At 38.8% G+C, this 15514-nt stretch overlaps 1 long non-coding RNA gene across 1 annotated transcript; it reads left to right on the top strand.

Moving 5' to 3' along the window:
* Positions 1-1132: 1132 nt before the first annotated feature.
* Positions 1133-1789, top strand: LOC140856694 (uncharacterized). Its single transcript, XR_012140257.1, has 2 exons — positions 1133-1292; positions 1436-1789. It is a non-coding gene; the product is annotated as an uncharacterized lncRNA (long non-coding RNA).
* The last annotated feature ends 13725 nt before the right edge of the window (positions 1790-15514 follow it).

The following is a 15514-nucleotide window of genomic DNA, read 5'->3' on the forward strand; positions in this document are numbered from 1 at the left end:
TGGGCCCAAACCCTTGAAGACATTAATATGGCCCCTCACCAGATTAATTGCACCTCAAATCATGACTTCTTTTTAAAACAAATTAAAAATAAATAAATAAGATTATGCAAGATAGTGAAATTAATTTGTCTCAAAAAGAAAAAGGCTAGTGGTATTCATGCCTATATACGGAAGGGTACAAGTGCGTTAGTTTGGCTAGAAATCCATCCATGCCCACAACGCTCAATAGAAATTCAGATCTTGAGATTTGCTAAGAGCAATTCTAGCTTGTTTTCTTTAGGTCAATCGGCTGAATTATGATTCCATTGTGGGGGAAACACATGAGCTAAACGACTAGTGAAGTTTCATTTTGCTTAGATTGGTTATTACAACGAGCACACTTCTATCTTCATTAGTGCAATCTCATATAAAAAGCACCACGTCTGGAGAAGATGGAGTGCTCGCAACTAGCAATATATCTTATAAAGATTAGATCACTTAGCTTTAATGGCTATAGTAAATGAACATAAAAATTCTTTTCTTCTTTTCATTGGAGGAGAATGGAGGGGAAAATGCATCCAAATTCATTGAGACGATAAAAGTAAATTCTACCTGTCACCTTGTGACAATAAATCACCACATAAAAGCTTTGCAGATCAAATTACAAACCAGCCACTTATTTGATGTAAAACAATATCATTGTTTATTTAGATGAAAGAGATTTTTTTTTTTTTTAATGATTTCTTACATGATCGAATTTAGATTTCAAACCTAGAGGGTAGAGGCCCACTGTTGATATTTCCCAAGCTCATCCCTCACTGATTGCATTCAAATATTTACAGCTCCTTCCCTGCCGTCGGGTTCACGTCTCAGGACCATTCCATGCCAAAAGAAGCAAGAAAACGTCGAAATGAATCAAACAATTTCTTACCAAAAAGAAAAAGAATCAAACACCATTCATCCGGCTAGTCAAGGCCTCCCTTTGGTCAAGGATATCCTTGGTCTAACCGAAGCAGGTAACCGGAGAATCTTGTGAATCTTGAGACTTGGACCATTATTTGCTACGTGGTGCTTCTTCATTGGTTGCAGGGGATGGTATCTATCCTATAAATGGAGTGAGGCACATTAGCACGGGCCAGTTCATCCCGTTCTTCCTCCATCCCTACTAAACTCCATAGTCTTCTTCCAAAAAAATAAACTCTATATTATTAACCTACAAACGCTAAGTGTTCCTTCCCCCATCCAGACGCTGATGGGATTCATGAAGGTGCAACTTCTATGCTACATCATTCCGGACACTAGACTGATTGATGGTGAGTTAGATCTAACTTTCTTCATCCATTTGCACTATTTACAACTTTTGAGGTATTAGAATCTCTGGAGTCCTTTTTTTTTTTTTTTTTTGATGAATTCGGAGACTGGAAAAAGAGCCACCTACTAATTTATTGAGATGCAGTATTTGCAGAAGTCCAAAGAGATGGAGGATTACAACCGGTAGAAACAAAGAAAGATTTCACCTAATCCTCAAAACTTAAGCAAGGAAAATATAGAGATGAAATAAAAACCGAAAGCGAGGAAAGGCCTCCAAGGAACAAAAGGCTGGCGAGAAAAGATGGAGTCATGCATAATTAAAATGCAATTAATTTTCCAAATAGAGAAAAGATGGCCGAATCCATAAGAACAACATTTTTTTCTGTTCTGCTTTGTTTTTCTCCTTTGGGTGGGCAAGGTTAAGGCGTCCTAATTGTGATATCCAAATGTTTATTGTTATTTTTGACTCTTCAAATACCTTCAATTACATTGCTTGCCATCCTTTTTTTTTTTCTTTCTTTTTTTTCTTTTTAATTTGAGGGTAAAGGAGGCTGGCATAATCAGCCACCTAGTTCTTATTTAAGAGGAAAAGAAAATTTACAGGAGGCGAAGAGGAGGAAAAGACAACAATTTCAGCCTTTTTTAGATTGTGTTCCTGAAACAGAGGAGTGACAGAAACGGGAGAGAAAACAAGAGTAGTTCAAGAATGTTCATGGTAGCATCAAACCCTTTTATTCAGAAAGATCACAACATCCCTCTCTTCCATTAGACCAGGATTGCTCCATCGCAACCTTGGGAATAGTGTTGTTCGACTTAAAACACTGATATGGCTGTTAATTATTAGAAACCTCTAACCTGCCAAATCCTAGTAAACATTGGGTGCAATTGCCAAGTGCCCACCTGGATTGCTAAGACTGACTTAAACCTCGTGGGGAAAAAAGAAAGAACATTTTTTGGTTGTTATTACCCTCACATTTGATAAGCAAAATGATAGATGGAAACCTTCAAGGAAACTTATCTCAAGAGAAACCTTGAGGAGACCATCAAGAAATTAGTCATTAATCCTTTGTTTCACGTCGCAGCATTATAGATATAATAGATGGTCTACTAAAAACCACTGCAGCATCTTACACATTGTCTTGCTACGATTAGACCCTCTTGGAAGCTCACCAACAGTGGCATCTTTTCAGTTGAGTCTTTCTATAGGTTTATTAACAATGGTGGATAAATATGCCCATTCTATAAATCCTTGTGAAAGGCAGCTATTTCGGAAAAGGTGAAGGATTTTTTTTATAGCTCGCTTTACGCAACAGGGTACATACTGGAGAAGTTCTGGATAAGAAAGGCCGGCATACCAATTCTGGATGCATTTTATGTGGAGCAAGGGTTGAAATTATCAATCATCTACTAATTAAGTGTCTTTTCTCTCGTAGTATTTGGACAGCTCTAAAAGTTCAGCTGAAAATTAGAAGTCAATCTTCCAACTTGCTTGATGCTTGGATTGATTGGAGAAAATCTTCTGTTAACCCTTCCATTAGGAAGGCTATTGACCAACTCATTGCAGCCTTGCTTTGGGGAATTTTTTTTGATGAAATAGGAGAACTCTGTGCATGAACACAGAGCCTCCAAATTTTATTCAAAATAAAATAAAAAAACTATACAAATAGAGATTACAAGAGAAAAGAGGTCACAATTATAACAAGATTCTTTTTTCAATTACCAAAGCCCTCTGTATATGAAAAGGTAAAGAAAGGAGTAAAGAAACCAGAGGGAAGAAGATGAAACCGTCCACATATATCATCAGGAGTACTTCTGTAGGTGCGTTGCGAGAGGTAATTTGATTACTCTCAGGAGACTCAGAAGATGCTCCTAAGAGATTGTTTTGGAGAATTTGGAAAGAGAGAAATCGAAGATTATTTCTTAGAAAGACATGCTCTGTCTATTCAGTGCTTCAAAAAATTTTGCATGCATTTTAAATCTTAGGAGAATCTCCGCACAAAATGTTCGATCGATGGTCATGGGAAGGTCTGGAACAATCTACAATCTTTGGTTGGAGCCATCTCTTCATGTTAAAGCCAGGACTATGATCTGTACCTCAACCCATGCCTATGTTCCAGCTTGCTCTTCCTTTTACCCTCTGTTCATTTCAGATTTCAGCTGAAACTCAAATATCTTTGGGCTCAAAATGCAGGAGGTGATTGAGAGCATCTGGCACTTGATGATTTCTCTCAAGCTTAATGGTTAAATGATTCTTCCAGTGTTTCAAATGTTTCTGTTTCTCATATTGTTTTAGCACAAGTCTACAACCTTGCTGTCTTCTGGTTGAATTAGTTCATGTGGAAAGTTCGCGCGGGATGGACCTGGGTGCTTGATGCTATGGTGTTTGTCATTGGGTTTTCATTGTTTCTGGTTGTCTCCCCATTCTTTCCTTGTTCCAGATTTTTTTTATTTCTTATCTACTCCTGTAATCTCTACTTTCCTGCTCTCTTCTTCCCTATGTACATTCAATTCAAATAAATGCTAGGGGGCTGCTGTTGCAGCTTCCTTTACCTTTAATAATAATAAAAAAATATATGGTCTACTAAATAGGTAGGATAGCTTATGCCTATGATAGCCCAATCTATTACTCTTCTGCAAGACAGTAAACTCTCTCTAACATCCGACGAACAGATACAATTTTGATGTTAAAAATTAAAATATTTCTGAATAGTCAAATCTGATAAGTAATGCACGCTATCTTACCACCGGCTGTCTAATCCTGTGCCATGCTTCGACAAATCACATACAAGAATGAACAAGGTCCGAAACCACTCATAGCTTTCGAGGGCAGACCTCCAGCTATCTCCAGATCAAGCATGCTTATGGACAATAAAGTAAAGCATACTCTGTTATCTTGTCCTCTAGCCTGCAAATCGAGGAGACAACCAACAGCTCCGTGTCTCTGTCCCCAAAGTCCAAATCGGGAGTTACAATATTTTCGAAAAATAAAAAGAAAAACAAAAGAGAAAATGAAAGTTACCCTGCACGCATAACGCATCCTATTCTATCACTTCAAGCATCCAAGTGCCACTCCGTGAGCACCGCTCCATCTAATCCCCAGCATTGCTCCACCCACTCGCCATCACTAAACACCAGATACCGAGCATTGAGAAAGGATCATGCCGTGGAACCTGACGTCCATCTTGATGCCATCATTGTCCTTCTTGGCAAGGATCTCCGATGACAATGTACCCCGAAGTCTCATAAAAGGTATTGAGGAGCCCATCTTTGTGGATTTGGGAGCCTTAGGAGACTTCTCCGGGGCCCTCCGAGTGTAATAACTCAGATTTAAAAAAAAAAAAAATTTAACAGAAGAGGAGGAAGACTCCTAATCGGAGTCTTCTTTCTTCTCGTTTCCGACGAAATCAGACTCGAGGAGTCCGGCTAGGGTAGAAAACCTCCTCTATAAAGACCCCCCATCCTCCCTTAGGATCTTTCAACAAAAATTTTTGAAGAAATTTGAGGAATTTTAGAATTTTCTCAAGGGAGGCACCGTGAACGTTGATTGGAAGAGAAGGGCCGCCGGAGCTGTTTTTGGCCACCGGAACCAAGGTAAGGTCCCAATCCTTCCTTTTCTCTCTCTTGCTCATCTTCTCACAACCCCAGACCTCACCGCCGGCCATCGATTTTGCTGGAAATAAATTCCAAAGAAGATCCCCTGTTTTTCGAAAAAAAAAAATCCGCCGGCCGAACCTCATCACCGACTGGCTTCACATGGTTGGCCATCGTTGCCGGATCTCCGGCCAAGCCATCGGAGCTCGAGTCAATGAGGGGGGGACCTCACGGTCTTCCCCTGTTTCACCCAAGGGAGGCCGCGGGAAGAAAAGAAAAGAAGAAGGAAGAAGAAGAAGAAAAGAAAAGAAAAAGGAAAAAGAAAAAGAAAAGAAAAAGGAAAAAGAAAAAAAAAAAGAAAAAGAGAAAGAGAAAAATAAAAATAAAATAAAATAAAAAGAAGAAGAAGAGAGAAAAAATTTTCTCTCTCTCCTCTCTCTACCTTCTCTCTCCAGTTTCTCTCTCTAGATTCTCTCCCTATTTTCTGTCTCTAGACTTTTTCTCTCTCTTTATGAATTTTGTCTCTCTAGAGTCTTTCTCTCTCTCTGATTTTATCACAGATCCTAGGATAAATTTGAAATAAAAATATGATGATCTGATATTGCTCTGAAATTCATGCGGTAGATCTAATCCCAGTCCGATCCTATTCAAAATTTATAACATTTGATTCATATTAAATCACCCTGATAGGACCTCTGATGATCTCGACCATGATTGCCTCATCTGAAGGATACGAAGATTTTTCTCTCCACTTTCTCTCTCTACTTTCTCTCTCTAAAATTTTCTCTCTCTTCATGGATTTTTTCTCTCTAGAAGTCTTATGGATCAGTGGAGGATCCTGATACATAGATAAATCCTAATTTTGATTAATCTTAAGAGAGGTCTTAGATTTGTGTTATTAGGATCGATTATCGGTAATTTTCTCCATATATAATTTTTATATTTGATCAGGGTTATGAAGAGACGATTGTCTGCATAAGATATCGAGTAGAATATTTTGTTAGAGAAATTCATAAATCAAAGAAGAACATTGATTTCTGTGCTTGGATCAATCACCGATAAAGGTAAAAATCCCTGTACATGATCACTATTATATATATGCTATTTTACTGTTGGTCTTGCATCGTTGGTTTTGTATCATCGGATTTGAGATCGATGAATTTATTATACCTGAGATACTGTTATTTGATTTTGAGCATGAGTATGTTATGTCAATATATATGTATCAGAGATTGATGGCATGATTATATGGATATGACATATCTGAATTGATCATAATGCAAGACAGAATTGATTTGATAAAATCAACACATAATGATTAAATGAAAAGAAAGAGATATATGGTATGGACTAGCCTTGTCATGTGGAACAGCCGGCCAGGAACTTATGCCTGGAACAGTCCGCCAGGAGCTTATGCCTGGGACAGCCCCCACTGGCTTACAGGTGGATCAGTCGGCCAGGAGCTCATGCCTGGGACAGTCCGCCAGGAGCTTATGCCTGGGACAGTCTCTCACGGACTTTCGTACGTAGGACAGCCGGCTAGGAGCTCATCCTGGGACAGTCTTGAAAGACTTTTTAAGTTGATTCGATCCGGATGATGATTGAGGTATAGACTCAGATAGTCCAGAGCCAGAAAGAAAATATTAAAAATCATGTGATTATTAAAGGAGAAATGAAAGATAAGACATGAAACAAATGTTGAACAAAAGTGTTTCACCTGTTAATATATGATGATGCATCTATTTTGACAAGACAGAAAATTTATGAATGTTTGCATTATTCTGGACATTGAACATGAGATTTTATATCTTACTGCTTATCCTTATTTTCAGACTATATTACTATATCAGTGTGATATGAAAATTTTTACTGGGCTGTAAAGCTCACACCCCTTCATCTTTCTTTTTCTTCTCAGAGTTACAGGATGCTTATGATTGGCTATGATCTGGATTTACGGGTGAGCAGAAGGATAAATAGAGTGTCATAGTATCTGATCAGAAAATTGAAGAAATTTAAATTATAATTATGCAAGATTTTATGAATTATTATTAAAATTAAATATTATGGTTGATGAGATTGTAATGATTTAATTTGGCCTTGCATATTCTTTAGGGCTTACTCTAAGGAGTGTGCGGCCATCACGTATCCGACCCGAGTGTTGGGTTCGGGGCGTGACAGAATGGTATCAGAGCATAGGTTATGATCATTAGGAAATACGATATAAATGATTAGGATGTGATTGAATAATATCATAGCTCAGGTTTAAGATCACCAGAGATTATGAAGAGATATTAAAACTTTATGTAAGATCAGTAGGATGTGACAGAGTGGCATCTGAGCTTAGAGGTTAGGTTACATTTATTTGGAGACAATGATACAAGTGATTAGGATATGACAGAACAGTACTAGAGCCCAAGTTTAAGGTCACTAGGGATTGTCATATAAGTGATATCAAAACTTTGAGATTATAATCAATAGAGTATGATAGATAATATTAGAGTCTGAGGTTACAATCATTAAGGATGTAATAGAATGATATTACAATTTAGGTTATGATCATTAGAGAATATGATTTAAGTGGTATTTAAGCTTAAGATTATAATTATTTGAAATTATGACTTTAGTGATATTTAAACTTAGGTTATGATCATGAGAAATATGATAGATATAAAAGAGAAGATTCAATATTTAGATTTCGAATCAATAGATATTAAGATAAAATTTATGTATAAGTGGCATATGATATCTATAATAGAATTGATGAGTTATATCTTAGATTTCAACTAGTAAGGTTGACCTAAATATGAAAAGAGTTGACCTTGGAATAAAGTAGGAGGTCTTGATAAGTTATGTTGAGTATACTAGAGGATTTTGGAATGTAAAACTTATATGATTCAAGATCATGATAATTTTTTTAATTTCGATGATAATTGTCTGAGCATTATAAATTTGGACTTATCAAAGAAAGTTAATTAGGATATGGTTCAAGAAGAAATTTCATCATATGAGAGAGAAATATTTTTGAGTATTGAACCTATAAGAGGATCATATATGAAACTCAATCTTAGAAAAAAATAAAAAAAATAAAAAAATACTTGAATTTTATTATGAGAATATGAGATACACATTTTGATGAAATCTTTGGTTACTCAAAATATCATATTTTGAATATGATTCCTTGATCTTTCAAGTTGTATTGAATTTCAAGTCAAAAGTTTACTTTTCTAAGTGGATCCAAAGTATTTTGATATTATTGTTAAATTTTAAAAAAAAAATTATTTTGTTAGAGTATGATATACAGGTTATGATGAAATCTTTAATAATTCGTATTACTATTTTTGGATTAGATTTTTTTTAATTTTTCTTGTGATTGTTGAAGATGGTGAAGTGTATTAATTATTCAAGTCAAAGTTTGAATTTTTTTTTTTAAATTGAACTAAGACATCTTGCTAGTGTTAAATTTTGAATGACTTATACAAGGGATAAAATTTTGTATGGATTTATTGATTAATATTAAAGGTTGTGATGAAGGGAGCTCTATAAGAAATAATCAAGTTGATTCTACTTAAGGATGTTGGCTTGAGTTCTTCTAGTTTGACAAGTTGGAATTTAATTCTTTTAAAAAAAAATTAATTTAAAAATTATTTAAATGATTGTAAGGTAAATCTAAGGTTAACTCCAATCGATTCTAGACATGTTGGATTCTTGAAGAGTGATGAAACTTATGCAATGATTTCAAACATAGGAAGTGGATCAAGATTTAATTTTTATATGCTATACCAAAAGATAGTAAAGATAAAGAAACTTAAAATTTTGCCCTAAGTCTTATATGAAATTTGAAGGTTAGATCTATCTTGGATTGATCTAACATATAAGGATATTTTTATATTTGATATAATTATATAATTTAATAAATTAAGATCAAAGTGCGCAGTAAAAGCATGGTGGGTTAAATTGATTAGAAATATTAATTCTTTGATTCCGAAGATATTATGGAATACATTAGTTGTAAATAAAGAATGATCTAATCTAATCATAGTCTGATAATTTTTGTCAGTAGATTGCTTCATTGTAGATGTTGGGTATGAAATACCCACAGCCGAAGTCCTCAGCAGAATCGACTACATGGCGACTCCGCCCGGACTCCTACGGGAGCCGGGCTCCGTCACCGACAATTTCAGCAACGAGCGGACTCCGCCCGGACTCCTACGGGAGCCGGGCTCCATCCTCAACTCCAATCGCTGGTAAGCCTCGTCCGGACTCCTACGGGAGCCGGACCTCCCCTCTGACTTTAATTGCAGGGAGACTCCGCCCGGACTCCTACGGGAGCCGGGCTTTGTCCTCAACTCCAACAGATACAAGCAGACTTCGTCCGAACTCCTACGGGAGCCGGACTCCGCCGACAACTCCAACCGCAAGTAGACTCCGCCCGGACTCCTACGGGAGCCGGGCTTCGTCCTCAACTCCAACAGATACAAGCAGACTTCGTCCGGACTCCTACGGGAGCCGGACTCCGTCGACAACTCCAACCGCTAGTAGACTCCGCCCGGACTCCTACGGGAGCCGGGCTTCGTCCTCAACTCCAACATATACAAGCAGACTTCGTCCGGACTCCTACGGGAGCCGGACTCCGCCAACAAAATCAACCGCAAGTGGACTCCGTCCGGACTCCTACGGGAGCCGGACTCCGTCCTCAACTCCGACGGCTACAGACAGACCGTGTCCGGACTCCGTCCGGACTCCCACGGGAGCCGGACTCCGCCGACAATTTCCACCCATCGTAAGGAAGATTCCGCCTAGACCCCTACGGGAGCCGGGCTCCGTCCACAACGTCAGCTGCTGGTAAGCCATGTCCGGACTCCTACGGGAGCCAGACTCTGTATCTGATTTTGATTGCAGGGGATTCACCCGGACTCCCACAGGAGCCGGGCTCCACCCACGACCCTAATCACAAGGAGGGATCCGCCCGGACCCCTACGGGGGCCGGACTCCGACCGCTGCCGAGCTTCAGCCAACAGATCTGCACTCCCAGGCCACCATCACGGCCACGATCCTGCTCCACTTCCTGCGGCGGACTCCGCGCAGCTCCATCACTCCCTGACGGGTCGCAGTAATGGTCGCAACACTGCTCCACTCCCTACGACGAATCCCACGCCCACGCGGCTCCATTACTACCTGACAGGCCACGATAAACGGCCGCGATCCTGCTCCACCTCCTGCAACGGATATCGCACGATTCTCCCATCCGCTGGCAAGATGCGACAGCATCCGCGCCCCACTTCCCGCGGCAGATTCCACGTGGCACGCCCCAGTGATGGCCACGGGTCTACTCCACTACTTCTCGCAGTAGATTCCTCCTGACTATGAGCGGCCCACTACCAGGCGGTTACAAACATCGCCATCAATCCGTTACCTCCTCCGCCTATAAAAAGGGGGATCCAGATACGTTATTCTATAAGCTCATTTCTTATCTCAAAACTCTGCTAAATTCTCTGTTCGAGCACTCCATTCTTGTTGAGGCAGAGAACTGACTTGAGCGTCGGAGGGTCTTGCCGGAGCAACCCCACCTCCGGTTTAGACTTCCTTTGCAGGTCCCGGCGGTGACCGCGGCTTCCCCAACTCCAGCTTCTCCGGCGCAAGCAGATTTTTGCACCAACAGTAGATAATACCAAGAAATCCTAGATATCTCAAGTTTATTGTTAATAGCTTGATAGTTCTGTTATTAGTTCAAACTTAGAATGTCTTAACACAGATCTCATATATATATATATATATATATATATATATATATATATATATATATATATATATTTAATATTATTATTCGAACTGATATAGAAGATTGAGGTTTTCTTAAAATGAGAGTCTGCATATAAAATTTGTTGGAAGGTCAAGAGAAGAAAGAAATCGATGATTGTGAAGAGTGCCCAATATTTGATCTTTATTTATTTTCCTATCAAGGGTAGTCTGAGATAATTATGAATTTCGAGTGAAATGTATTAGACAAATAATGGTAGTATATTAATACAAGTTCAAAATATTACAGTTCTTCAAAAAAAAAGTTGAGAAATCAATAAGAAGGGATGAGTTTGAGATTTCAAATAATTTTTGTTATAATAAGATCATGAGAAATAAATAATATATATGGCATTATCGTAAGCTTGAGAATGACATGAAGAATGTATACTTTGAAATAGGTATCTCGAACGACATAACTTAATTTTGAGGATGAAATTATTTTAAGGAGGAGAGAATGTAATAACCCAGATTTTAAAAAAAAAATTAACAGAGGAGGAGGAAGACTCCTAACCGGAGTCTTCTTCCTTCCCGTTTTCGGCAAAATCAGACTCGAGGAATCTGACTAGGGTAGAAAACCTCCTCTATAAAGACCCCCCATCCTTCCTTAGGATCTTTCAACAAAAATTTTCGAAAAAATTTGAGAAATTTTGAAATTTTCTCAAGGGAGGCACCGTGAGCGTTGATCGGAAGAGAAGGGCCGCCGGAGCTGTTTTTGGCCACCAGAACCAAGGTAAGGTCCCAATCCTTCCTTTTCTCTCTCTTGCTCATCTTCTCACAATCCCAGACCTCACCACCGACCATCGATTTTGCTGAAAATAAATTCCAAAGAAGATCCCCTATTTTTCGAAAAAAAAAAACCCGCCGGCCGAACCCCATCGCCGACCGGCTTCACATGGTCAGCAGTCGTTGCCGGATCTCCAGCTAAGCCGCTGGAGCCCGAGCCACCGAGGGGGGGGACCTCACGGTCTTCCCCTGTTTTAGCCAAGGGAGGCCGTGGGAAGAAAAGAAAAGAAGGAAGAAGAAGAAGAAAAGAAAAGAAAAGAAAAAGGAAAAAGAAAAAGAAAAGAAAAAAGAAAAAGAAAAAAAAAAAAAAGAAAAAGAGAAAGAGAAAAATAAAAATAAAATAAAATAAAAAGAAGAAGAAGAGAGAAAAAATTTTCTCTCTCTCCTCTCTCTACCTTCTCTCTCCAGTTTCTCTCTCTAGATTCTCTCCCTATTTTCTCTCTCTAGACCTTTTCTCTCTCTTTATGAATTTTATCTCTCTAGAGTCTTTCTCTCTCTCTGATTTCATCACAGATCCTAGGATAAATTTGAAATAAAAATATGATGATCTGAGATTGCTCCGAAATTCGTGCGGTAGATCTAATCCCAATCCGATCCTATTCGAAATTTGTAACATTTGATTCACATTAAGTCACCATGATAGGACTTCTGATGATCTCGACCATGATTGCCTCATCTGAAGGATACGAAGATTTCTCTCTCCACTTTCTCTCTCTACTTTCTCTCTCTAAAATTTTTTCTATCTTCATGGATTTTCTCTCTCTAGAAGTCTTATGGATCAGTGGAGGATCCTGATACATAGATAAATCCTAATTTTGATTAATCCTAAGAGAGGTCCTAGATTTGTGTTATTAGGATCGATTATCGATAATTTTCTCCATATATAATTTTTATATTTGATCAGGGTTATGAAGAGACGATTGTCTGCATAAGATATCGAGTGGAATATTTTGTTAGAGAAATTCATAAATCAAAGAAGAACATTGATTTCTGTGCTTGGATCAGTCACCGGTAAAGGTAAGAATCCCTGTACATGATCACTATTATATATATGCTATTTTACTGTTGGTCTTGCATCGTTGGTTTTGTATCGTCGGATTTGAGATCGATGAATTTATTATACCTGAGATACTATTATTTGATTTTGAGCATGAGTATGTTATGTCAATATATATGTATCAGAGATTGATGGCATGATTATATGGATATGACATATCTGAATTGATCATAATGCAAGACAGAATTGATTTGATGAAATCAACACATAATGATTAAATGAAAAGAAAGAGATATATGGAATGGACTAGCCTTGTCATGTGGAACAGCCGGCCAGGAGCTTATGCCTGGAACAGCCCGCCAGGAGCTTATGCCTGAGACAGCCTCCACTGGCTTACAGGTGGATCAGCCGGCCAGGAGCTCATGCCTAGGACAGCCCGCCAGGAGCTTATGCCTGGGACAGCCTTTCACGGGCTTTCGTACGTGGGACAGCCGGCCAGGAGCTCATCCTGGGACAGTCTTGAAAGACTTTTTAAGTGGATTCGATCCGGATGATGATTGAGGTATAGACTCAGATAGTCCAGAGCCAGAAAGAAAATGTTAAAAATCATGTGATTATGAAAGGAGAAATGAAAGATAAGACATGAAACAATTGTTGAACAAAAGTGTTTCACCTGTTAATATATGATGATGCATCTATTTTGACAAGACAGAAAATTTATGAATGTTTGCATTATTCTGGACATTGAACATGAGATTTTATATCTTACTGCTTATCCTTATTTTCAGACTATATTACTATATCAGTGTGATATGAGAATTCTTACTGGGCTGTAAAGCTCACACCCCTTCATCTTTCTTTTTCTTCTCAGAGTTACAGGATGCTTATGATTGGCTATGATCTGGATTTACAGGTGAACAGAAGGATAAATAGAGTGTCATAGTATCTGATCAGAAAATTAAAAAAATTTAAATTATAATTATGCAAGGTTTTATGAATTATTATTGAAATTAAATATTATGGTTGATGAGATTGTAATGATTTAATTTGGCCTTGCATATTCTTTAGGGCTTGCTCTAAGGAGTGTGCGGCCATCACGTATCCGATCCGGATGTTGGGTTCGGGGTGTGACACCGAGACCATTTGATTGAGACCCCCCTAAACTGCTCTCTCCTCAACCGACTCTGCTTGTGCTCGAGATTGGGTAAAGCAATATTGTTCCATTTTTTTTTTTTTTTTGGTAAATTGGATTTATTATACTGCTCTAGTAAAAATAAATCCATGGCTATCCCAAAAGAAAAAAAAATTGTAACAAATCAGAAAGGATATATCACAAACATCCATAAAATAGATCCTTTGTGGTTAGCAATATATGATGCCATCACGTCTATATATAGTAGTGTTGATTCCTCTAGAGACTGTTTCATCTCATAGGATTAAAAATTATCCCCATTCTCCAACAATTTTGTCTCAAAAGTTGCATATCAGTATTTGAAGTTGTAGACCAAGAAAGCCATCCAATAACCATCAAAAGTTCTCTTCCAGGATAATATGAGAAATTTTTAAAATTTTGGTTGCATATTACATGCCTTCCCATGCAACACGTAGCTGTACCATTGGAGCTGTAATATCCAATAAACTAACATCTTCTGCTGCCAATGTTCTCCTTATTTTCTAGCCAAAGATGAGGATGCCAATCAATTGGTGGTGCAAAAACATTATGCATACATGCCATCGGCCAACAGTCAGAATCTGAGAAAATTAGACTAGATTTTATTGTGTTAAAACTTGAAGGACTTTTGGAATCACATAATACTATCTACTCTTACAAATCTCCCATAAAAACTAATACAAAAAAATAAATAAATAAAAAAGATGAAGTAGAGTTTTTATTCTTCTTCTCATTTACGGTTACACCCATTTTTTATATCATGTTTTCATGGTTACATGAACTTATCCACTCACTCACTTCCACTTGTGATCGTCTAACTACTCCGACATCTATTTTCCAACACGCCATTTATCTATTTCAAACTTAACTGGCCACTTGGATGCAAACAGCTACTAACGCACCACTCAGACTTCCAATAATAAAATTTGCTTCTTTTTTTTTTTGTTGGATAAGAAAAATTTGCTTCACCTCCGTTTAACCAAAAGCCTACAAAAGAAGAGCCATAATTTTTCTCCGGCCATCAAGAACACCTCTCAGACGGTGGCATGTTTCAATTTTTTTTCCTTTTTATACGTACCGTAGTTGAGGTGGTAGATCAGGCTTAGGATATAAGTTCTTCATATTACTTTATCTTTCATGATATGATTTGATGGTGGACAAATTCCACCGAGGCGACAAAGAGCGTGCTAACATGAAGCTCTTGGAACCATTGCTGGCGTGAGGCGAAATGGTTGACCAAACACCCGGCTTTCTGCAACTGACTTCATTTCGGACGAAAGGTACACATACATCCAGGGGACAATGAATTCCAACGCTATCCAACCACCAGCTCTCTCTCATGGATCAGGCCCAAATCCCAATCGATGGCGTACCATAATATGAATTTACCAAAACAAAAAGAAAATAGTGTCGGGATCCTGGGTTGATCACAGCCGTCCAGATTGGATCGTTCCCTCAAAATCATTCAGCGCTTCCATGACGCGTGGCCAATGGATCGGATGTCTCCCATTAGCAAGCGCTCTCATCATGGGCCCCAAAACAGATGTAGCCCGATGGACCGCTTTATGCCACGTCCGTGATCCAACCACACCCTGCCTATAAATATGGACATAAAAAACCCAAGGAGCGCAGTCTTGCAGGGGCTGAGGGCCATGGACTGCGGCGGAGAGCTCCGGAGGCAGCGATCCTGCTACGTTGGCGACGGTCTCCGGAGGTGCTCCGAGTTCAGCCGGATATTCGTCGATGAGTTGGAGTACCCATTGGCCCGGGTCACCGGAACGAGGTGGCGGGATTGGTGGCGGAGGATCATCAAGGAGAAACGGAGGATCTTGAACTCGGCGGCCCAGATGCAGGTTCCTTACGATCCCTACACATATGCCCAG

This window comes from Elaeis guineensis, chromosome 3 (genome assembly GCF_000442705.2).
Source record: "Elaeis guineensis isolate ETL-2024a chromosome 3, EG11, whole genome shotgun sequence".
Lineage (NCBI taxonomy): Eukaryota > Viridiplantae > Streptophyta > Magnoliopsida > Arecales > Arecaceae > Elaeis > Elaeis guineensis.